Consider the following 26,284-nt stretch of genomic DNA (forward strand, 5'->3'; position numbering starts at 1 on the left):
GAAACGGACCATTATATATTCAAGAAGTAATAGTATTTTATGTGCAAGTATATAAACCCTACACTACAAATAACATTCCCCATTCTACAAATGCATGCAGCGGTTTGTTTTTTGCAGACTGAGTGTTGGATACACAGCATCATAGTGCCTTAGCTCAAGCTCTAGCCATGCTTCACTATCAAAGAGGCTACTTATAAGAAATTCATACTGCAGGTTATCCCTGGAATTAATAAAGGCATGCAGCAGGGCCATTTCACTCATCTATTGCTTTTGTTTTGGTCAAGACTTTTGGTAATGGTAATGTAATGGTGTTGGTTTAGGTGTCTATATGCTATTATACATCGGTATTGTGTCTTGCTTATAGATGGCCTCTCTTGAAGGAGGTCTACCTAGGTCTACCTGCTCATCTGTTCTTTCCATACATATTTGAGAAAGTCCAAAAGACCATTACTAGAGTACTCATACATTTGAGAAAGTATGCTTTAAAAATGCATACCACATGGCAATGTGTATTATAGTGGTACCTGCACTAGGAATTCCTCAAATTATCTTTTATTAAAGGCATGGTCACCCCAATCACAATACTGTGGTGGTGATGTAAAATTTGCATTAAAATCTTTATTTCAATAAATTAACACCTCGCCTTTAACAGCTAATAACTGTTGAGTGGTTGCTAAGGATCACTGGACCCTGCTGAACTTGCGCTATTACCACATAACGATATTACTGTATATTTCTTTGAAGTTAAGCTACTATGTATCCATTTATTCTTCTGAGCCTAGAGTCCATAAACAGAAGAGGCATATGTTGTTTACATGATGTATTTTTTATTAATGCATGGGTCAGATATGAATGTTGCACAAGAAAAATGTAGGGATCCCTGGGAGATGATTTGTAAAAACAAACAAACAAACAAACAAACAAATGAGAGCCTCAAAAGACTTTTTTTTAAAAGATATCATGGATTTTTACCAGATAAACTATTTTGAAGATTCCTGGAGGTTTGCTGATAGTGGTGCAACAGAACACACCCACATTATTTTGCATTCATAGATAAAATCCATAATGTTGTCAACTAACTAAAATTATTGGGTTAAATAGTCCAATCCGGGATTTAATAAAAACCTAATTCCTCATATAAAATTTCCTCTAAAATGCCTGGAGTGGATCATTATCACCCTAGGGCAGGGATCCCCAACCTTTTGAACCCGTGAGCAACTTTCAGAAGTAAAAGAAGTTCGGGAGCAACACTATCATGTGGATTGTCAACCTACATTAAGGCACCTGGTTTTTATGCAACCAAAATTTGCCTCCTGCTTTGAGGCCACTGGGAGAAACATCCAAGGGGTTGGAGAGCAACATGTTGCTCACGAGCTACTGGTTGGGGATCACTGCCCTAGGGTAAAGCTGTCCATAGATGTACAGATACGGTATAATCGTACGAATACTTGATTCATATGATTTTCGGACCATGTGTGGAGTGTCCTGACATTTTTAGTGCCATGGCGATCGGTCGTTCAGTCGATCGGACAGGTTAGAGAATCTCTGTTGGCTGCCGATAATATTTCCACATGTATTGCCGATCTGACGATTTTCAGTGGGAGACTGTCACCAGCTTTTGTCGGACATAAACTTTCGTATGATTGCTGTCAGGGCAAAACATTGATCTGTTCTTTTACTACTTTATTTAAACTGAAGGTTAGTGGCAGGTCGGGAGATGGGGACGTCCATTCTTTCCTCTGATATTGCAGGTAAACCTGCACGTCTATGGCCACCTTTAGGGGCATCTCTGCTAACAGTGCAGCCACTAGTCTTTATGTACAGTGGAGATGAACTAATATGACAATAATTCTTGGAATAATCCATATTTTTTAAAAAAATAAAGCCTAATTATACCCTTTTTTTAATTTTTTGAAAGTTATATGAAAACATCTTGTTAGGAACAACTCATTTTTGGACTTGGTTGCCTCTGAGGCTGTTTGCAAAATAACTGTTCCATAAGCCCTCAGGAGGAGACTTCAAAATACTTCTCAGATTCTGAGAAAAAGACATTTTAAAAAATGTATGAGGGTGAAAACTAATTCTGGTTAATGTGGGTTGGCGTGTGCTCTTGCAACGACCAGTGGGAGGTGTGTGTTCTGGGAAAGCTCAGTGGACTGTGGACATAAAGAGAAAGAAACCATGAGAGCTTAGCTTGTTTAATGACGTGCAGAGCTAAGGAAATCGTGGAGGAACCTCACTAAATGGTTGCGACACGAGGTTCTCTCAGAACCTTTGACCACTGGATTGTGAAGGCAACAACTTTCCACGAGAAGCTCTCTTCTCTGACTTGCTCCACCTCCTGTTATTGTTGAAGAGGGGTCAGGTTGCGTGCCTCAGCCTGAACTTTGATCACTTCAGTCTCATCACCTTCACTAGTTTAGAGCACGGCCACGCTTCTCCTGGTTGCCCAGTCTGAGGCTTTTTTGTGGTGTTGGTGGTGGCTCCTAGATCATAAGGGCTTCCTATTGTATGGCTGCACGTTGCTGCAGATAGAAAGGCTTCGCGCACCCCCTGGTGCTCTCGCGTTCTGTGTGGTAGGAGATTGTCCTCTCTCGCTCTCTCCCTCTCCCTTCTGGTTGCTCATTATTCAGAGAGGGAGAGACAGACACACACATACTCAGTGAGAGAGACGGATCTTTCAGGTCATCTGCAGCTGCAGAGCAGCAGCAGCCAGTGAAGGAGAAAGAGGAGGAGAAAAAAAAGCAGGGAAGATGGCGATCCTCCATTGCTGAGACCTGGCAAGAGCACGAGAGTCAACAAACAACTTGAGACAGAAAAGACACCATCTCCACTGCGCGTTACCACAAGGCGACGGCACGCTAAACCCTAGCGACTACATAACTGTTGGAAGGGAAGGCGTGTGGGCAGAAGGAGCAGGACAAGGAAGAGGCTGGAGGAGCTGCAGTGTCCCGGGCACTAGTCTGTAAGTTCTCGCATTGGACGCTCTACGCTAATGGCCATTGTTCACTGGTTGTTTTACTGTCTCCCGGTCTGATTTCTCCGCTGGCTGCCAGAAGTCCTATGGTTTGCGTTAAACTGGGGTCAATTATTACTGTTGAGTAGAGGGGTGGGAAGACTCTCATGAGCGTTTTGCTGTCTGGAGAAGAAAGGAGGAGGTGGTGGAGGTGGTGGATATGGTAGGAGGAGGAGGAGGAGAAGGGCGGCTAATTAATGAATCCATTAATTGACCCCCTTCGTCAGCCCAAACACCCCCAAGTGGTGGAGTTTAAAAGGAACTGGAGGATTAATTAAATTAATGAAAGCGGGGGAAGCTATAGACAATGTTTCCATGCACTTGCTTGTGGGGAGTTTGATCAGAAGCAAGGGAGACACCAATAACCGCACAGGGGGAGGAATGACAACATTGCTGAGCTCCGTGGCTGCACGACCCAAGCAATAGGGTGACCTCTTTCTATCAGTTTTGCACCCAACCCCCCTTTCTCCCCAGTTTGAGAAGTCTCATGTCACCCCCCTCCCCTCCCTCCTGAGCTGAGATGACATGGAAGGTTGAATTCTGGGTCGGAATCTCTTGTCTAGGAGGGAGGGAAAGGAGGAGGGGGAGGTTGTCGCTTAGCTCCAGGCTGGTATTTCTGTAGGGTTTGCCTGGAGGAGGAGAACACATTCTACTCCCTGTGGTTTTAACTGAAATTAGAAACATAAATGAAGCCAATGACACTTCCTGCCCACTTTCATTTGGCCTCAAAAAGAGCATGCCCACATGGTCACAGTCCAAAGAAGTCCCTGCTTTGGTTTCATTGGCTGTGTCATTATCTCCCTGTCCTCCATTTTCAGACTGTCTGGGTTGGTTTGTGTCCAGACTCCAAAAACACAAAGCTTCTCTAGCATACACTCTAACCAAGCCTCCTCTGTAACATTCATCTGTTCTTTGTAGCTTACTGTACTTAGCTCCACAGCAGCATGAGGTTAGACAACAGAAGTGTATTTCATGTCTTTTTGAGAAGAGCCTTCAAGCTGGGGGTTTCCTTCAGCTTTTTTTTTTCTTTTCTGTGTGGTTTCAGTAGACTGATTTTATGTTTTAAGAGGAAGTGGCTACAGTAGTTGTTGCAGAATGCTGTTATCTGAGTCAGGTAAGCCATGTCATGCTGTAGCTCCACCAGAAAATGGAGGAGAGCAGGATCTGAAGTAGAGAAAATGAGGTGGTGACAAACAGCAGTATCATGGATCTTTAGCATCCTAGTGGCTTGACTGGAATATTACTTCTCCATAGGCTTTCTTTTACATGTTCTCTAACACGTAGCCAGAAGATTGTTCAGGAACATTTTGGAAGTCAGCAGCTTATTTTTCAGCATGCATTCAGATTCTTCTGGGTGATCAGCCTCAAACTTCATTATCTGCACTAAACGTGATGTTTGGAAGCCTTAACAAGTTAATGATGTTAAGGTTAAGAGTATTGTTGAATTTGTGCAGTAACCAAGGGATATGATGTTTGACCAGGTTAAAAACATAAATATGTGCATATTTTTATCTGTATTTTCCTTAGTTGATCTCAGAACAAGATGCTTGTGCAGTAAAATGTTATTGATAAATGCAGTGTCTTTTAGAAAAAAGTTAATTCAGGGTATAGTGATATGATCATATATGGAATAAAATTGCAGATTGGGACCATACATATTTATCTGATAATAAATATTTTTCTCAGACTCTGCTCGCTTCTCGTGGTTCTCAAATTCCTTGAAATTATGAAAATGACAATTTTAACTGTCTAAGTCATAAGTAAGAATGCTATTGACATATATATAGACATTTTGATATTTTAGTTATTGTTTGTTGGCCATACATATATAATCTGTCAAGATAGCTCATTATAGGTTACAGACCACCTGTAATTAAATGGGAACAACTGGTCTCTGAGAAAGTAGACATAAAGTTACATTTGGAAAGTAAACCAGAAAATAATGTTGAGCATCTCTGCTCAAAGGCCAACAGGTTGCCAGTAACAGGGTGTGCTCTGTTGAGTGGAACTACCACTTGGACCAATGCCTCTTCTTTTATACATCTCCAAATCTATCTACTTATTGATCTTCTCAATAGTTGACTTTGCCAAGCCAGGTGCAGGTTAAAGATGAACTTCTTGGAGTTATGAGAGAAATGTATTGAGAATGGCAGATGACGTATATTAAAGTATAGACATGGGATGCACTTGATAAATTATTGTATCATTTGAATACATATTTACAAGTATTTATATTTTGGCAGTCAAAAATATATTAGTTTAACAGGCTGCTTGTTTATCAAGTCAACCATGACATTTTCTTAGGACAGCTGCTTTAAATACTTTAGTGTTCTATTTGCAGGTGGGTTTTTTGGTGACTCAAGTTTGCCATTTCTGCTTTCAACCAAAATGTCATGATTATCCTCACACGAGGCAATAATTATATTTAAGGAGTTTTGACCACAGTTATAAACTCTTCAAAAATGTTAACTTTAAAGCAATAGCACAGAACGCAACAATTGAATACCTAGTAAAGGACACTTTGCAGAATCTGTTGCACTTCAGAAAGAGATAACGATTGTCGCTGTCCTGCAAACAAAAGGAGCAACATCAAAGGATCAGAATTGTTTTTAAAAAATCCATATTTATTACATTACATACTTTGCAAAGACCAGGAGATTGGAAAGTAGGTTCAATATCTCAGTTTGGCCTGTTTAGCTTAACAGAGGGCCAAAGAACAGATTCTTCTTACTTTAGAACAAGCCCTACTCATTGAACTCGGGGTATACTAACCTTTATACTGACTGTAAACACCAAAGTATTGCCTCATACTGTACCAGCTGACTGGTCATAAGATTGATTGGTATTTACAGGTGGATGATTCATTAAAATAAAGGTTGCTATTTTGCAAATATAATTTTTGTAGAAGATTATTCATCAGATGGATCATTTTCTCAAAAACTACAGTCAAATGTTCGGTTAAAATTTCATTGTCTTGAAAGGTTTTATTGGCTGTACTTTTGTATGAATGCATATTTTTAATATATTGTGCTATTGTAAACACATTGTACATTTAAATTTACAGATACTGTTATATAAACAAACTGACACTACCTATGTTTTCCAGCCTATCCATACCAGCATCCATGCTATATCTGTCTAGATCATTTGTACAACAAAAAGATAGTTGTGAAAAACTTGTATTTTATCTCAGTGTCTATGCATATATAGCTATTGAAAAAAAAGGATGACTGCTTCTTTTGCAGTAGCAGTGGAGCATCAGGTTGAATGAAGATGTATTTGGGATCGAGAATTTGACATTTGACATTTCCACCTAAACACATGAAGCATTGTTGAACTTTTGTGTTTATGGGCAATGGACATGCTGTGTCATGCAACTGTTTACTATACCACATCAGTAGAAGAGGGGTGCTGACTAAGGCCATTGTGTGGAAAAAATAGCTTTTTGTGATATGGCTTCAGTGCTTGCTGATATTCAGTTGCCGGTGTAAGTTTAGACTATTCACTGGAGGTAGGCATGGATTTATAGTTTCACTCTAGGATGAAAGATAAATGTGTACATGGTGGGTTGTGGGTTGAATGCTTTAAGCAGAGTAGGGGAAGTAGAAATTCTGGATTTTGGTTTTGTTTTAAGTAAATGTATACGGGGAGAATAATTTTATTTTTAATATGATTTTTCCATTTTTTGCAAAGAACTGTAATTAATAAATGATGTACTCTTAGATTAGAATGACTAGTTAATTTTCCATTTTTTTGTAATAAGACACTATAAAAAAAAGTTTTGTGTCTAAAAATAAAGTGTATGTTTTAATAAAATAGTTTTAGAGGGCAACATTAAAAAAAATATTATACAGTAGGTTATAGTCCCATTTCTACATGCTTGAGGAGGCACATTGCTAAATTAGTAGTAGACACATTTTCAGAAAAGAGCCTCTTGACAAGCTTTTGAAAAAGTTACTGCAGGCATGTCTTGCTGAAAAAATTTGTGTGTGTGTGTATATATATATATATATATATATATATATATATATATATATATATATATATATATATATATATATATATATATATATATATATACTCGGAAGAAAAAAATATATATATATCTTCCTTGTATTATTGCATTTTACTACTATATATTAGTGTTGTGTCTGTACTTTGTCTTGAGCGAAAATCTTGTTTTCTGTTGCACTTGCAGACTAAAAGTTTAAATTTATAGTTATTTTTTAGTGATCTTGTTTATCTTTTGCAGCCTAGGCATCTTTTTTGAGTCCAACGTGTTTGATTCTACTACTGTCGGACAGCCAGCCACCTTACCAAAAGCCTTTGAGGTTTAGTTTCTCACTAAGGCTTATTAAACCCAAAAGGTTGACGTTTAGAGAGTTGGTTTGGAGATTATCACAATGTCCCCAGTTTTACCTTTAAAATAATGTGATGTATATTGATAAACATAACTTCTCATGTCACTAGCAATGTATGCTCATTGTGTTTAACAGGTAAAGCAAGTATTCCTGTGATTTTTGTATAGATGTTTCATGTAGGTGAGCCCCGGGGGATACTTTTTGCACCAGAGTTCATAACCCCCGAAAACTTTCCTATTAAACTCTTCACTTTGCTTTCCCCAATGTAAGAAATTGTGCAAGTTTCCCTTCTCTTGATACATTATTACTTATTGTAACAAAGTAAAGTTGGTTTGAAAAAAGACCACAGTCCATCAAGTTCAACTCCTCCAAATGAAACCCAGCATCCAAACATGTACACTCTCCCATTGACCCCTCCATACACTCACATAAACTATATCTGCCAATAGCTACACTAATTATAGATTTACTATGATAATCCATTTCTCTGATAACTTTGCAGAAACTTTGCCTTTTGTATCAGTGGCACAAGCCTTGATTAAAAACAAAAATCTGTGTACAACATTAATCCACAGTTGAAGTGCTGCTTACTAATTCTTAAGTATGAAAAACCTGTCTCTGCATAGTTCCACAATGGGGGTGGTCCCTAACATCCCTAACATCTGAGTCAGCCCTCAATTTTGGGCATTTGCCACCCATGGTTCTCTACCTCATTCAAAATACAGCTTTAAAGGAGACATTTTACATAACCTTCATATTTTGTTTGTTCCTCAAACAATGTAATGAGGCAGAAAAAAAACATTTTGAATGCATTTTAACTGCTAAAAGCGTCATTACATCAGAGCTGCAATGAGACCCTCTTAGTTCAGAAGCTAAACTGAAATGAGAGGTGGGAGTGTCTGTTCATTCTCTCACAGGAAATGGTCACAGCTCTGACTGACAGGCTGAGCTCTGCTGTAGCTTGGAAAACCCCTCCCATCTCCCTGCCTGTGTGTCTGTTCCCAGTCTGCACATAACTGTCCTATGCTGTTGTCTGATTTTTCTATCTCTCTGCCATCTCCCTGCCACCTCTATGTCATCTCCCTTCCATCTCCCTGCCACCTCTCTGCCCAGTGATGTAACAACTCGCCGATGGGCCCTGGTACAGGATGGGTTCTTGGGCCCCCCTATCGGGCCCTCCCCCTCTGAATCGTGCATCGGAATACTGCCGACGTGTGCTGTACATATACAGACAAGAACACATATATTCACATGTACAGTATACTGTACACAAACTCAATTTAAATACAAAGAAATCCCCACGGTGCATCATCTGCGGAACCATCACTGGAACATCGCGAATTTAGGTTCCCATAGTGCACCAGATTATAGACAGAAAAGCTTGGCAATTAGTAATCCTGATATACATGGTGGATAAGAAACAAGTACCCCCAAATCTCTTCCTTGACTGGCTCCTCCTATCCCATTAGTACCTTGTTTTGGAGCTATTTATATTGTGTCCCTGGCTGTGCATTAAAGATAATACAAGGGGCCCTCCATTATATTCACCCAGGAAAACTAAAAGTGAAAGTGAAAAACTGGGAAAATAAACTTCCTTTCTTTTGTCCTTGTCAGCATTGAGCAGCATCTGCTCCGTTAACTCCTTTACGAACCTACCCAGTAAAGGACCCAACAAATGTTGTTGATCTGTTATATGTTTTTTCTTATATTTTCTTATAGATTATTTTGTATTTATGGAACTAAATCACAGGGCTCCATATCTCGGCAGTGCCTAGGCACTGTGTTCAGGAGGAAGCAGCAGCAGTGGAGCTGACCCAGGAGGAGCCCTGTGAAAAGGTCCGATACCTGGGTAGCACGGTGACCCTGGTAGCATGAGGGGAGGGCAAACTGTCTCTGCCATCTGGGAGCTGTAGTTAAGGCTTGTAGCGGAGCGCAGCAGACCTTCTCGCTTGCTCGCTCCGTTGCTGCAGTTGCACAGTGTCTGTGTGCAAGGGTGCCTGCTCGTGTACAGGCCAAGCTGGGCGGGGACGAGCACAAGCAGCCCTGAGAAGGACCCAGGTGTGATTGACGTGGCCCAAGATGACATGGGTAACCAGTGCCTCCCACCAATGCACACCCAGTCCTTCTCAGTGGCTGCTGCTCTCTGAAAAAAAGAAAGTGAAAAAAAGAGACAGACAGCGGGTGCCCTGACTGGCTGTAGAGATAACAGGACAGGAAATCAAGAGAAAGGGAGGAGCTTGATAATAAATGCAAAGATAACAAAGAAAGTGGACCCAAAAGGTCTATAAAATAACACGTTTTATTAAATTTTATAGCAAAAGGAATTGATTAAGCTAGAGTTCAAAAGTATGATCTAGAGTTCAAAAGTATGGTAAATGTCCCCTTTAAATTGTAAACTGTACACTTCATCTGCTTTCTTTTGTAGCACAATTCACAAACAGGATTTGATGACCTTTCAACATTTTTTTTATGTTACATCGATTGCAAGAAAATCTTAAATTAAATCACATTCCCGTTATATGAAAAAGCAAGATACTTTGTATTTGAAAACAGAAAGCAGTTCTTGCAGCACAAACGAAACCAAAGAAGCAACATGGTATTTCTTTTCATAGTTTGTGAGACCAACTCTTGTCATTGATACTTTGGAGCTACTTTCTGCTACTCTGATTTAAAGTAGCAGATCATATATAAGAGGCAAAGCCTTTCTGTTTTGTCTTTCACCCCTCTGCATTAACATATAATTCAAGGTTTAGGCTTGTTTTAAAGCACATAAAATGTAATGGCTCCCATGCTCCCATTCTTTTTCTAGTTTATAAGATGGTAGAAATTAAGAAGTTGAGAAAATATAGATGGGCCTATATCACTACATCACCCCTGTAGTGATTTCATGAAGTCTAGAGTTTCCACCATAACTTGTAACCCGTAGCAAACTAATAGCAGCTGTATTGGTTGAGTCATTGGACACATTTCCCTACTAGAGATGTGGCTAGATCCTGACTTCAGATTGGCTAATATCTCAGTATATGTGCTGATAGGAGTCATCCCCACACATGACTGATAGATAGTCTGAACCATTTGATGGAGAAGGAAAGGCTAAAATTAAGCAAGCTCTATCAGAAAGGTCTATATAAATACACCAGCAAAGCCTATGAGTACTATGGGCTTATGTATCAGACTTCCTTTTTTCAGCATAAACCTCCGGGTCTAGGGCTTGAGCATGATCAGTTTGCTCCTCCTCACTTTCCCCCCTCCCTGCTGTAATCTGAGCCCAGAGCTATGAATGAGCAGGGAGGGACTCAGGCAGGAAGTGATGTCACAGCAAGCTAATATGGCAGTTGCTTTCCTAAACAAGCAGAGAGAGATTCTAGAGCTGTTTACTTGGGTATGATAAAGCATTCTGAAGAATAAATGTAGTGTTATAGCTTGCACTATTGTGGCTAATCTGTGGGCAATAAACTACTTTGGTAGCTTTCCTTTTTCTTTAAGTCACTCTTCTGGCACACAGGGATATAAGGGAGCAGTCAGTACGTGGCATACTATATATAGCAAACAAGAGACCTGTGGCACAACTGATGTAGTTGATTGAGTGTTCGGTGTTTTATTCAGCTCACAAAACAAAGCGGCAACGTTTCGGGCCTCTGCTGGGCCCTTTGTTAAGCCTTGACAAAGGGCCCAGCAAAGGCCTGAAACGTTGCCGCTTTGTTTTGTGAGCTGAATAAAACACCGAACACTCAATCAACTACATCAGTTGTGCCACAGGTCTCTTGTTTGCTATATACAGTTTTTGAGCTTTGGGCAGCTTTGGGCCCGTTACCTGATGGCACCTGACACCAATCCGGTGTTACAGACCTAGAGCAGCACTCCACTGTTGGGATTGATAGTACGTGGCATACTGTCTCCTCTCTTTTCCTGCATTTTGAAGGCAGGTGGAGACAATCAAATCTGCTCTCATCCTCTGTTCCATGTAGCTCCACTGACGGGTGCAGCATTTGTTTAAGCGCAGTAACACATAGGAGAGATCAGGCCAAAAGACACAAACACATGCATTTTCAGCCCAATCTCCACTCCATCTAGGTGCTCACAGGTTGGAGCTGTTCCTATCAGTAGAGCTACATGGAGCTGCGGTGAGCAGATATTCTGCAGTGAAGTCCATGGAGCACCTAGGGACAAAGGCTTATTATAGAATAAGCATATACTGTTTAACAAAATCTCTTAGCGTAAGTGAACTCTTAGTACTAGATCGTAATGCAGATCTGTAGCCTCCTGGAATCTATCTAGCTTTAGGTTGCAACATCATATACACAGGCATATCGCCTGTAATCTTCTTTATACTCTACACATACATATCTTCCACATACGTATGTTGTTGTTGCTACTTTTGTTTCTGTTGTGGTAAAATTATTCTGAAAATGATCTTTGTTCAAAACACAGAAGGAATTTATTTTTGAGAGATCAAAGAAAGTCTATGGAACAAGTAGTCTGCCAATCCACACATTTTCCTGCAGCAGTACACTGAGAAAAAAAATAAACTTGGTCTTTCTTAGACATAGCAGTATATGAGAGTGACCAAGACTAATGTGAATTAGGTCCTATCAGTTTGGCTGAGCATGTGCAGAAAAGCACTTTGAGATTAACGGCAGGATGCAAACTGAACGTTCCACTTGTGCTCTGTTAGATACATATTAAGATCAGTGCACAAGAGAGAGTGACGTTACAGCATAACGGGGACTGATTAGTCCCTTTAATTACTTCATTCAGCAAAAATATGCCGGTGAGCTTTAAGCTGGCCATAGACGCAAAGATCTGATCGTAAGAATCTAGGATTTGTACAAATTTCGGGCCGTGTGTAGAGAGTCCCGTCATTTTTCGTCCGGCGAAGATCGGTTAAAAGATTTCTGTCGGCTGCCGATAATATCTCTGCATGTATTGCCGATCGTACGATTTTCAGAGTGAGACTGTCACCAGCTTTGGTCAACATAATTTTCATACGATTGCTATCAGGGGCAGAACATCGGCTGATCTGTTCTTTTGTACTTTATTTGATCGGAATGGTTAGTGACAGGTCGGGAGATGGGAAAGTCCAATCGTACGATGATTCTTGCAATCAGATCTTTGTGTCTATGGCCAGCTTTAGAGTTAAGGACAACTTACCGTAACAAGTGAATGTAAGTCAGGTATGAGCTTTATATGAAAAATAACTTGGGTTCAGGATTAATGTGATAAACCAGGTCAGAAAGGCTTTCCTTGTCCTTTAAGAGAAGAAAAAGACTGCCGTCCTACAGCTCTTTGTGAAAGGCTTTACAAATGAGCATTTATGTTTTTTCAGTTGCTAGTTCCTTATTTGCATTTTGAATGCGTTTCTTTTGAGCTACATGGGCTTTTCTGTACATATATGACAAAAATGTACTTGAAGCCTTTTCTTAGTTGAAGACAGATATTATTTGGTGGATTCTATGCATGCTTATGTTATGCCTGACCCCATAACACCAAACGCATCTAGTAGAAAAATTGGATAGGAAAATAACTTCTGTTATCGTTTTCCAATCAAAGGATTTAATTCGGTTAGGACCTGTATTTCTGTCTCCGCTAAGTGCGGTAAATGCTAAACCTTACAAAATGTATTTAGTGTGGCTTTTTCTGGAATTGACTTTGTTAATTTCCACCATTCTGGTGCTATCTGGTTAAAACAACAATGAAATGGTTTTATTATTAAATTTCAATAAACCTTTAGTGAATGCTTGAAAAGCCCTTCAGCTGCAGCATGCACAGATCATTGAAATGAAGTCTTCAGATCTGCAGTGTAAGCAGTTGTCCTAGAACTGCTCTGACGCAGGAGATAATTCTGTTGGGCAAGTTACAGCATGGGGGTGGATCTACAATGCAGGGTGTGTAATGTCAACATGAAGCTTAGGAACTGGCAGCTAGGAGAAAAGCAGTCGTTTTATGCCAGAGCAAGAAACTACTGTAAAGTTGATTACAGTTCACTTATTTCTCCTTAAATTCTGGGAATCTTCACTGTTTGTTTGTTTTTTTATTATTTTGCTGGTTCAATATGTAATAAATGTCAGCATTATTCATATTTCAAATGTGCTTTTTCTTTTTCCAGAGAGAAAGCAGAAGAGCAGATAGGCAAGTCTATCATAGCAGATTGATGTTGTTTCACATATAATGCAGCCACCTAATTACCAACTGCAGAAGAATGATTCAGACCATTCCTTAAGATTTGTGCTCAGGTTCTTCAAGAAATAAGAGAGGCTTTGTTAAAGATGATATTTCAAAAGAATTTAAAATACAGGATATAGCAGTGCACCCAAACACCTGACTGCACCTCAAAACAGACATTTCACAAGGATGTTCCCATGTTTTAAAAGCATGTGGATTGTGTTGGGTTTGACAAGTTCACAGTAATAAAAAAAACTGTCTATGAAATATCGTATTGCCCCTAATACCTGAATGCACAGCCAGTTTTGATAATTGTACATCTGAACAATCTTATACAATTACACCAGTAGGCATTGAATGACAAGAAACTCAACATATTTTCATTTGCAAAGAAGACCTAGCCATGGTCCTTTATGATGATCTAATTGGTAGAAAAATAAACCTGTCAATGCTAAACTTTTTATAACTGATAGTTCCAGTTCTTAAGTGTTATTTTAATGGGGTTGCAACTTTTTGGATACATATTGCTCAAAATTATCTTTCGTAAATTCTATATTTTTAAACGTTGTTGCTGTTTGAGTGATACTGGTCAGAGTTAATGTGTTTAAAATCCATCTGCTGTTTTCAGTTGATGTTTTTTATCCTCATAACAGAATTCTACTTTTACAAGTGTCTCACGTTGGGTAACCAGTATTGGTAAATATAGTTTACAGTAGAAACCCCTCCCCCCCATTTTACATTTTTCAGGAAGGTCACCATGATTGTGAATATAGAAATATTTCCTTGTACAAAATTGTGAAAAGCAAAAAATAGCTAATAGAAAATAGCTACTAGTACTAGTTACTATTACTAGTATTGAAACTAGGCGCATCTCTTATTTGTAAATCAATTTTTAAAGTGTGCATTCGCTTACTTGATTCTTGTCTCTTGAGGGAAAAGGGTAATGGGGAAATTCTTATCCAAGCATACAGTATATTCGGGGGTATCTCTCTACAAAGGCAATAAAAAAAACCCAGGGAGATGTAGCTGGTGGGAAGTACCTTTTTCACTGACCATGCTATAGCAATGCTATACCTTCCCCAGTGCCTGTCAGACTACAGCCCCTCCAGGTGTATTGTAATTGTAATGCTCACATAATCAGAGCCCGTTGTACAGATTAGGAGTTTGTGATTAGCCTGCAGTGGGGCATTGGCTGCTTAGGAAAGGCTAAAACTGTTCGCAAGTAGTGTCTTCAGTAGCTTTTGAGAAATAAAGCCAATAGAAAATGTATCCAGAAAGCTCCAAATTACGAACGGGCTGTCTCCCATAGACTTAATTTTATCCAAATTATCCAAATTTTTAAAAAAATGATTTCCTTTTTCTCTGTAATAAAAAAACAGTACCTTGTACATGATCCAAACTAAGATATAATTAGTCCTTATTGGAAGCAGAACAAGCTTATTGGGTTTATTTAATGTTTGCATGATTTTCTTTGCATGACTTAAGGTATGTCAAATTTACAGAAATATCCTTTACCCAGAAAGACCCAGAGCCCAAGCATTCTGGATAAAAGATCACATACCTGTATTCTGCTTTCAATATTTAAACAGATAACCCATAGGACAAATTAAAGAATACATTTATACTGGCCTTTTAATATCGACAATGCATTTATTGGTTTCTTCTATGCACAAATAATGTAATTCATGGTCTACATATTCAGTTTACTTTTTTTATTCCATTCTGAAAGTTTAAACTTTTCTAATATCATTATCTGATAGCTTTAAGGTAACAATTCATGAGAGCTGAACCTTCAACCCCATTGAAGGACACATTCTGGGGAGTGGATATGCTCCGTGAAGCAGTTTCCTGTTATTTGGTTAATGTCTGTATTACTGCTATTTCCATATGCTTCCTGTAACAAACACAAACAGTAGGAGTTCAAGAATGAATTGGATCACTGTATCAGGTATGACTTTTTCAGTTCATATGTAATGTTAGCCACTATGTAGTGTTGCTATCCATAAGAATTCTTGTTACCATTTCTTTGAACATTTAAATAAAATTAGGGATTCAACAAATCAATAATATTTAGGGTTAAGGGCCTAGTCCATGCAGTCCCTTTCTTCCAACTTAGAGCTGAAAGGAGAGGAGGAAGCAGATTACGAACAGTCTTATTTCTAAACCCATATGTGGGTGAGGGGTCTCTTGCGTATATAAAAACAACATATTTATATCATGCAGAAAAGTTTTATATGTTTTATCTTTTGTGTTGGCAAAGACTTGACCAAATTAAATCTAAACTTCCATTTGAAGCCGTAGACTGAAGTTCATTTTGAACATATTATGAGAAGACTAAAATCGTTGGACAAAACAATTTTTGCTCTGAAATGGATTACATCACAATAACCTTGAAAATACTACATACAACATAATCTATATGTTTGTCAGGGGTCTAAATCCACTTGATTATAAAATATACATACAAACTAATTTGTTCTTGTAATATAATTTGTCCTCAAAAAGAATTATTGCTAAATAATTCTGCTTACCTTCATAACTTTTTCTTTGTAATCGTTATTAATGACCTAGATTGAAACTGGTTACTGGTTTTTTGGGGAAAAACGTCTTTAAATTAGAAGATGCTAATGTAACAGCGTGCAAAATAACAATTGAAAAATCAATGAAGAATGCTATGGTGGTTCGTCTGTAACATTTAATTCCATCTTCTCTCTGCCTGTATCTTTATTTGTGTCAAACTTCCTTATCCCTCTTTAGTTTCCCTTCTTCACATTCTGCTCATAACCAACTTCCCTCTTTGAACAGTAGAACTACTAGACCATAGACTGTTGTAAATATTAAAGGAAGATCTATCTAAATCTAAAAAGTAGGAGGTTACCTATTATCTACTTAACTGAAGTGAGATGTGTGTTCATTTCTTTCAAACAGTTATGTGCTTATTGTAGTACTTTATTTTTAAAAAAAATGGCCTGGTAATATAATATGTGAGCAGGTTTGATTCTGTGAAAATTCTGAAGTCATACCAAGTTGGCTGAGAAACACATGGGCAGGTTAAGGCCATACTTCATTGAAGGCCTCCAAGTGAACAATCCTACATAGACAAAAATACACACTAATTCTAATTTCTAATTATCAGTGGGAGCTGCTGTGTTGCCTTCTTGTTGAAGGTGTACAACATAAGCATTTATAGCAACAGCACCCTTTAGACCACTACAGGCCTTTGGAGATTGTAATCATTATAAAAATAATGTACCCCTCAAATAAGAATGTTCAGCAGCCCAGAGCATTTGCTGTGAAAATTAGATGAACTACTGGTGGAATGTTCTGTGCTAATGGTTGTGGTGGCCTTAAGCTGGTGCAGAAGCCTGAAACATATCATTTCTAGTTTAATGCTATTTAAACTTTAAACTAGTGTAATGCTATTTAAACTTTTAAACTTCTCTAATCATATTACTGAACTTTGCTTGATTAAGTACAGTAAATGGTAACTTGCTTACATAGTGCTGCAGGAATCCCTGTAACATTATAGTAATGACAGAACTGCCTCTATGCAGTGGAAGCACGACCTCTTTAACTTTTTAATACAGAATTGTGTCTTTGCCTTTTTACTGATTAAGTGTTTTTTTCATTTCCATCCTCTATAACCAGGACCCAGGGGAATTTTTATAGTGTCTACCACAAAAATCACTGGGTAATGATCTATATAGGAAAGTGATATAATGGTCATATGAAAAAATTGTTGATTCTCTTACGATCCATGCTGTCACATTGGTCATTTTGCAATTCAACCCAGAAATGAAGGGGCATGTAGAAATGTTTTGCAAAAAATATATATTTTTTGTTTAACATTTGCATGAAGAATTGTGAGTCTTAGACATGTGACTATATTTAGTTCCCCCTTTAAACATCAATCGAGTCATGAGATATGGAAAATATTCTACGTATGTTTGAAACAGAGACTATAACTTAATTGTATGGTAACATCAATGATTCTGTCTGAAAGGTTTTTTGTTGTTTTCACCATCCTAGAAATGGTGTAAAATTCTGGTCACTTGATGTTCATCAAGTAACTCTTTCTTTGGTTAGTGGGATATATAGGAAGGAAGCTGTTGAAATTCCTTCAAAGTTGCCTTAAGTGGGTGTTGTTCTGGTCAGTTAGGAATCATCCTACAAAGTTCTTTCTGCTTTTGTATAGGCAAGGTTATATCCTCAACACAACAAAACGTTTACTGGAGAAAACACATTAAAGCAATACATTTCCTCCTCAACATTCTAACTAATTCATAATTACCATTTGCAGGAGCCAATGACTAAGGGTGACACTTGATTTGAAAAAAATCATTATAAAACACAGTACATATAGTATGGGTCTGGTAATGGTATGCCCAAGTTTTACTGCCATTATCCATTTAACAGACCATTGCAGAGGAGGTAGTGTGAATGTCACATGTTGGTTGCATTTGCCAAAATGAGTAATTTTGGTCAGCAAAATGCAGGTATGTTGAATAACGTTAACAAGGATATAAATATTTTCATGACTTTCTCATTCCAGTTATACTTATAAGTCGGTTATAATCGAAAATCAGTTTTGCTTTCAATGACTATGACACACAAGATGGTGGCTTCAAAGGAAAAGGCCCGTGTGCACATAAATACATAAAATGTTGATTGTCCAGTAGTTCAATAAATGTGGATATTTTTAACTTTATGCACATATGTATTGCAAATAGATTTCACATTTGTTTATAGATTATGCAGTTATTAAACACACTTCCCATAAGTATTGGTAATAGCTTGTAGCTACCATATCATAGTTTGTCTACCAAAAGTCATAAATTACAGGAAACCAGCTTTCATTGGTTTTAACAGTAGCAGCTTGCTACAAGAAAGCCACATCCTTTTCTTGCAAGACCTGTTAATTAAAACTGGACATATCTATTCCTTGTGAAAGTCCACATTGTTTTATTTTCTTCTGCTGATGTTAATCTCTTAATGGTTTTGCTTCTTATATGCAACAGTATCATCATTTGTTGATATATATATATATATATATATATATATATATATATATATATATATATATATATATATATATATATATATATATATATATATATATATATATACAGGCAGTCCCCGGGTTACGTACGAGATAGGGTCTGTAGGTTTCAATTTGTATGTAAGTTGAAACATATACATTTACTTATTAATGCAACTTAGACAGATGTTTGTAGTATAGTATTTATTTTTACCTTTCAGTAGACAACACAGTGGTTTATTAAAGCTAAATGCTAATAAAAGTCAAATAAACCATAGTATGTTACTGTAATAGCCTCCGTATGTAAGTGTGAGTTGTATAACTCAAGGCAGCTGTATGTAACTCGAGGACTCCCTGTGTGTGTGTGTGTGTGTGTGTGTGTATGTATGTATGTATGTATGTGTATATATATATATATATATATATATATATATATATATATATATATATATATATATATATACAGTTGAATCAAAGAGACCACACTCCAAGGACTTTATGAGTGAAAAAATAAAGTGATTTATTTCAACGTTTCGGCTCTTCTACTTAGGCCATCATCATCAGGAGGTGAGTCACAACACACAATACTACTACGTACTTTTAAACTGAAGAAATGCGCCAGACAAACTAGCATGACATCATCAATTAGTGATTGTGATTAGTGATTCAACTGTATGTAAACTATTTTGTTGATCTGCACCAGGGCATTTGAAATGTGAGGGTCGTAAGTGCACCAGGTTGGACGGATATATACCCATTTTCAAATGGGTTTTGGAATCAACAAAGAACCTGCCTGTCATATCTGCAAAAATAACATAACCTGCACATTTTGCTACCTAACTAGGTCTAGCTATCCCCGATTTCAACAGCTCTTGTGCCACACTTTGCCATATTGTTACATGTTTCTGTATTATTTGTTGTAGCTTTCTACTATAACAAATAAGAAATTAAACATACATCTTGTCATTGATGTCAAGGTTAATTTCTCATGTAGGTGAAATAATACTTGGCAGGTATGGGTTTGAAAGGCACTAGAATATAGTAAGGCTTTTTTTTGCAAATATAAAACATACTTCTTTGTCAGTAAGCTGCTAAATGGATGTGCATGTGGAGAGGTGATGAGGGAAGATTTAACAACTACATCAGGTATAGAGTGCAAGGTGTGGTTAGGTGAATAATTTGTGATGGTTACAAATGCAGGGTGGAGCAAAGCTGTGGTTTTTTTAAGCCTGAATGTTTACCACTAACACCAACACTGCCACTTCACTTTGGCTGCAGTAGTCATTTTAGTGATAAAGTGTGTGTGGGCAAAAAGTAGTTGGAGGGAGTGATGTAGTTTAGGGGAAAGGACAGAATAACAAATACTGTATTTCCCAGAAAGAGAACTGTGGCAATAAAAATATGTCCTGATTATAATTAACTTATACTAGGAATGCATGCAATGACTGTGGCATAAGCTTGTATTGGAGGGTGGGTATTGCCATAGAACATGGAAGGCAGTGTCCTTTCTTACTCCCACCAGTTTCTATTCAAGCAGTAGACAAAAAGTAGATAACAGATAAGCTATGTAGAATCCCATTGTATACTACAGTGCTTGTCTGTTATCAGCTGTGTAACCTGTGCCTTTCTCCTTTATCAGCTTTGAATGGCTGCCTACATGGCTACACAGCAGCTTGTTTATATAAACTGTAATAGTCTTTCTGAAGCAAACATCCCAAATTTACCATTGTTGGGCAACATTACATTATTTATTCATTACTTAAAAACCCTTTAAACTTTTGATGATACTGTTCCTTTAATCACGTACAATAAAAACTGGTGGGAGTAAGTAAGGACACTGCCTTCCATGTTCTATTGCAATACCCACCTTCCAAAACAAGCTAATGCCACAGTCATTGTGTGCATTCCTAGTATAAGTAAATTATAATCAGGACATATTTTAAGTAGAGTTGCTGAAGAAAACAAACCAGTTTTACCAGTGCAGGCCAACAGTGCATTATATTTTAATTTCTTTAATACACTTTCATTTGTTGGTGTTACTGTTCCTCTAAATCTGGTTAATGGAAGTGACTGCCTATCTGCCTTCATCAGAAGACTTGGTTTCTTTTGTTTTTGGCTGCAAAATATTCTAGATTTCAGGCCTCTAAATTAATTTTCTGCCTGAGCATTCAAGATTTCTTGGTTGCATATGGAGGACGTCATGACTGGGGCAGTTTTAGTCTATATAGATGTTTTATAAGTACTGTAGATGGCTGTGTGTGGAAATAGCCAAGTCAGCACATGAGATGTTCATATAGAGCATCAGCAGATGTTTCTCACATATAAATTAATAAAATCACATATATGTTATGGGATCTACTGCTCTTAAGGTGGCCATAGACGTGCAGATTTACCTTCATATAGGATGAACGATCATTCGGTGCCATCTACCGACCTGCCACTAACCATTCAGATGAAATAAAGTAGTAAAAGAACAGATCAGACAATGCTCTGCTCCTGACAGCATACCTCCCAACATTTTGGAAGTAAAAAGAGGGACAACATTTTTTTTCACACATAGCGCATTGAATTTTTTTGACAACGCCCTGTTCTGTGGCCACACCCCCTAATTACCATGTTCATTTTACAAAATTTGGTAGGTTATGAAAGTTTGAAAATAATTATCCTTATCTAAACTGTTTTTTTTTGTCTCCAATTGTTACAAAGTACCTTATTTGCACCTGTTAGCTGTTCTGTGCTCTCTGCTAAGAGCCAATTAAGTGGGAAACTTTGTTTCTTTTTCTGGCTGTTCAGTGCAGAGAAAAGAGGGACTTTCCAGTACAAATGAGGGACTGCAGGTTGAGCTGTCAAAAGAGGGACTGTCCCTCCGAAAAAGGGACAGTTGGGAGGTATGCTGACAGCAATCGTGCGAAAGTTATGTCCACCACTGACTGGGAATACATGCAGAGATGTTATTGGTAGCCAACAGAAATTTTCTAAACTGTCCGATCATCTGAACGACCGATCGCCATCTCACTAAAAATGACGGAACACTCCACACACGGCCCAAAAAGTGGAGAATCTTTGATAGTAATAAGTTACATACAAGTAATGTTCAATTAAATGTTTTGTCAGCTGATAGTGTTTAGAACAACAACATATATGTAAACATATTCCTTGCATGAATCTTTGAAGAATGTTCTTCTTCACTATCTGAACAGGTTGCACACTAATACAGTAATGAAAGTAGTTGAATTTTAGTTACCCCTCCCTTAGGTGCACACAATATTTGTCATTCTTTTGATCTGTTCTCCTCTGGACCATTTATAAAACACCTTAGAACTAAGGATCCCCCCCCCCCCCTATTGGTTAGCTAATAAAAGCTTTGTAACAGAAAAAAGTCTATGCCTTTAAGGGGACCTGTCATCCGCTGTATAATAAAAGTCCTTTTCAAATTAAACAAGAAACTTGAATTATTTTTTTAATTAAAACAGCCATACCTGTTATAAACTTGTTTGAACGTTTCAGCTGTACATCATATATTGCCTGCCCCTCCTCTATGCCTTAAGGTGGCCATAGACATAGAGACAGGATTTTTTAACCTGACAATAGAGATCTGGCTGACTTTCGGGCATATATTTTCCGGGAAGTCCGTTGGATGGCCACACATACAGGCCAATAAGCTGCCGCCTCAGTCTGTCGACAGCTTTTATTGTGCCATGTATGGGGCTTTTAGGCACTTCCTAGATATCAGTGCACCCCCTCCCTGCTCACCATCTGATGAGATGCATGGGCATGTGCATCAGGTGCAACTAGATTTTGGTATTATTCAACGCTTGCCTCAATAACAGTGTCCACAAAATGGTGCCTGTCTGCTTGTTATGATTGTGAATTCCAAGACTAAAACAAGATTTAAATCATTTCTGTAGTGTAAGTAAAGATTATTTTGCTTGATATCATAAAATGTCATATGGAATTATTTCTTAGGTGATTTCCCTTTAAATAGCAATGCAGTTCCTATTCAGAATTTTAGCCTTTTCCCAGAAGTCACTCTGAACACAGTCCCCCCCCCCATCCTGCCATTTATCAAACCTGATCTCTTCCTTTGCTGTGGATGAGGCACCATTCTATGTTGTTGCTGGATATGGCTTAACTGTATGGATGGACAGAGTTGGTGATCAGACACCTGACTTATAGCAATGCAGTGTTGGTCTGGCCCACTGGGATACCAGGAAAACTCCCGGTGGGCCATTTAGCCTGTTTCATCGTTATGGTAAAAGACATGTGGGGGAATGTAATAAAAGTTGCAAAAAGCAAATCAATTAGCACAAAAAAGAATAAAAAGTCTAATTTCTTTATACTATTATTACATTGCGAATTTTAATTGCGCAATTGCCCACTTTTAAGAAGTGCTTGAAGGTGTCGTAATCACATAACGACTTCTTCAGTAAGAAGTTTTATTACATTCACTATGCACTGGTGTGCTAACTATAACATTCACAAACCTTCTTCCACTGTTTGCAAAAGCTATATTAAATTTGCATTAAGGCAAATTTGTTCGCACAGAGGTGTGAATATTTTTCAGTTACCGACTTTTATTACATTCTACCATAGAAGAATAAAGAGGTTGAGTGAGGAGAGGAGGAATAATAGTTTGGAAAGTGGGCCCATGGTCTACGGTTTTCTGGTGGGCCCCTGACATCCCAGTCCGACACTGTAGCAATGACAAGGTAGAAGCAAGAGAGCCAGCTCTTTGTTGATGGATTCCTGGAAAACAAAAACTGTGCCTAAGAAATGAATTTCAGAAAGGAGGAGTATTTGTTTAAAATTCCGTCTACCGAATCCTCCTCCTTTACCTTTGAAGTGATCACCAGAAAGTTGTTTCTTCAGTGAAGTTTAGTAGTGTCCAAATTCCATCCAATGGACAGCACTCCTTTTTCCATAAAACCGTCTTTATTTTTCTTAGGACAGCAACATGCAACGTTTCGAGTGGCACTCCACTCTTTATCAAGCATTAAAGTGGAGTGCCACTCGAAACGTTGCATGTTGCTGTCCTAAGAAAAATAAAGACGGTTTTATGGAAAAAGGAGTGCTGTCCATTGGATGGAATTTGTATACTCTGGAGCAGCCAATGTGAATGGGCTACTGGACGCGCACCCAATATCAAAAATTTGGGCAGAAATGTGAGTGCGGTCTGATTTGTTCTGTATACAAGTTTAGTAGTGTCCTCAGTCGAGCTGTATAATGACTAAGCATATATGCATGCTGTTGAAGAAGGAATGTATTGGGGGGAAGTAGGAACAGGTGAAAGGTTTGGTCTTCATCTACTAAACCATAAAAGTCTATGAGCAGGTAGAATAACTGGTCTTCTGTTTGCAATGGGTTACTTGATCTACAGAAAAAATGTGTTCAACTTCACCCTTCCTCACATACTAGATATTAGTAGATGCTGGATCTTGATCACTTGATCTTTACCCAGTGTTGTTATGAACCCTTGTTCAGTGCAGTAGCCTGTATCTTTAAATTGTCATGTGAAACATCTGAAGACATTTGTACATTTTGTACATTTGTATTTTCCAATAATCACTTGTAATTGTAATGTTAATAACACTTGACTTATGGCTGGCTTGCTCTCTTCCATCTTCCTCATATTATTGTGAGCGCCAGCATAATTTGGTTCCATGAATGATTTTAACATTTTGAATATCCTATTTGGTCCATTGGACTGATCCTCCTGTATTTGAATGTAGATATACCAAAAAGATGTCCTAGTCATTGGCTCTGCTGATCTGATTTTAGTGTGAACCATGATAAAACTGACATTTGGTGGACAGAAGAGTTCAATATGTAAAAACACAGAATACTGATAAATTGCACAGTAGTATTTTCTGTTTGTTCAAGCAGAACGTCTTGAAAAATCAATCATCGAAGTTGCACTTCTCTACCTTCTATCTCTTCTATGTCTGCTTTTTTTTTACTTCTTTCAGGGATAGGTGTATATAGTTCTAGGTGCTATTTTGTTTGAAGACCACATAATGGGCTATTCCATGAGAACCCTGTTGTAAATCTACATACATGAATTGCCACATGTTTGTGCTCACTCTAGAAAATTGTACATTTTTTATTTAAAATTCTTTATTGATTTGGCAAAGTTTATGTTCTGTCCATTGTTTTTCACCAATCCTCGTTTGACAATGTAAGTTTGCGTGGGGGTAACTGTAGTCTTTGTGTTGATGGGTGTGCCTGTTGGCAGGCTTTGCTGATTCAGACAGGCTGGCTGGTGATTAACAAAGGTCAGTAGACTTTGGAATGTAGCAAGTGCAGTGAGATGGTTTGTCCTCTCTCTGGCAAATGGCAACTACCATGGATTCTGTGTAGATTTTACTTATGCAGATCAGTTTTAATTGTTTAAACATGCTTTAGTCCTGCAGCACATTCATTGCATGTCTTTGTAGATGACTTGCTCTTCAAATCTATATGCAAACTTCTGATATGTGTTCCTTTGTAGAATCAAATGGTTAAATATACTGTGAAACAAAAAAATGCAGTTTTTAAAATATATATATTTTTGTCTGTGTAACAATATAAACATCTGAATTAGTGTAGGATTAGGAAAAAAAGAGAAAGCTTGCACACTTTGAAGCCATGTTGTTGCTGTAAGCTTCTGGTGTGTGTGTTTTCATAGTTAAAATGGCTGCTTCTAAAGCTCAGAGGACTAGGACTGCATAGTCCGTTCAGAGCTTCTGTGACGCAGAAGGTTCTATCTCTTGACTGTGTGATTAAAAACATTCAGCAGAGCTGTGGCTTGTTTGGCAGAGATGAAAGGACTAGGCTTTGGGGGATGGGTAGAGAAAAAACTGGATGATCTGCTTTTATGTGAAGTGCTTTGAATGCAGGAGTCATCTGCACCATGGAAAAAAAAGTGCTTTGAGATGTAATGGACTGTGCTAAGAGACATGGGGTGGGGCTTCACTTGCTGCTGTAATTTGATCTACAGCAGATAGCAACCTCTTCCACACAATCCACTCTTAGTGCTCTGAAATAAGAGCTTCAAGTATCTTGATTACTGTAGATTGGTTTAAAAGTATCTAGTGCAAAGCTCATATTGAAGAGAAAGAAAAGGCAAGCTGTAGTTTAGGTAAATGTGTCTCTGTGAATGTTCAATCCTTCTTCCAGACGCTTTTTGCAGCAGAGAAAATGAGGAGCATTTCATTGTGTCATTTCATGATACATAATGCAGGTTTTTCTTCCAAATCCTCAAGTGCTGTTTTACTAATTCTTGCATGGGTTGCGCAGCCTTACTTTGTACGTATTTTTGTTTAAAATATACAAACGTCATAACCTCATAACACAGGAATTATGCTTCTGAAGCTTGAATAATAGAAGCTACAGTAGTATTCTAAATAGAAGGTGAAATTAGAAACAGAGGAGTTGGTGCGTGATAGATCTTCCAAGTACCATAGCAGTTATAAGAGAAAAGAAGTGGAAGAACAAGTCATTAATTCAAGAGAAAGCTTAGTTAATTGTACAGTGTCGCACTTACACTTTTATTTATTTGGAATTCGTTTGTGCAAGCTATGAGCATCTTGTGTATTGTTTTAATTTTTTTCATCTGAATTCTAGAACATGTTGTGTTCAGTGTTGCCTAAAATTGTATTATATGGTGGGCCAGAAATGGCCTGGACCCTGGAGCTACAGAAATCCCCATGAAGGACCCTATTGTCTAGT

General features: G+C 38.0%; 1 protein-coding gene across 5 annotated transcripts in view; it reads left to right on the forward strand.

Moving 5' to 3' along the window:
• Nucleotides 1-2,107: 2,107 nt before the first annotated feature.
• The window catches only part of znf462.S (zinc finger protein 462 S homeolog), a 48,953-nt gene continuing 24,776 nt past the window's right edge, over nucleotides 2,108-26,284 (forward strand). For 2 of the 5 annotated variants that reach the window (XM_018243767.2, XM_041580087.1), the window contains exon 1: nucleotides 2,108-2,965. The gene's annotated coding sequence lies outside the window, so the exon portion shown is untranslated. Of the gene's footprint in view, nucleotides 2,966-25,151; nucleotides 25,695-26,284 lie in introns of those variants that run through there. The other 3 variants (XM_018243766.2, XM_018243765.2, XM_041580086.1) reach the window with 2 other exon arrangements.

This window comes from Xenopus laevis, chromosome 1S (assembly GCF_017654675.1).
Source record: "Xenopus laevis strain J_2021 chromosome 1S, Xenopus_laevis_v10.1, whole genome shotgun sequence".
Lineage (NCBI taxonomy): Eukaryota > Metazoa > Chordata > Amphibia > Anura > Pipidae > Xenopus > Xenopus laevis.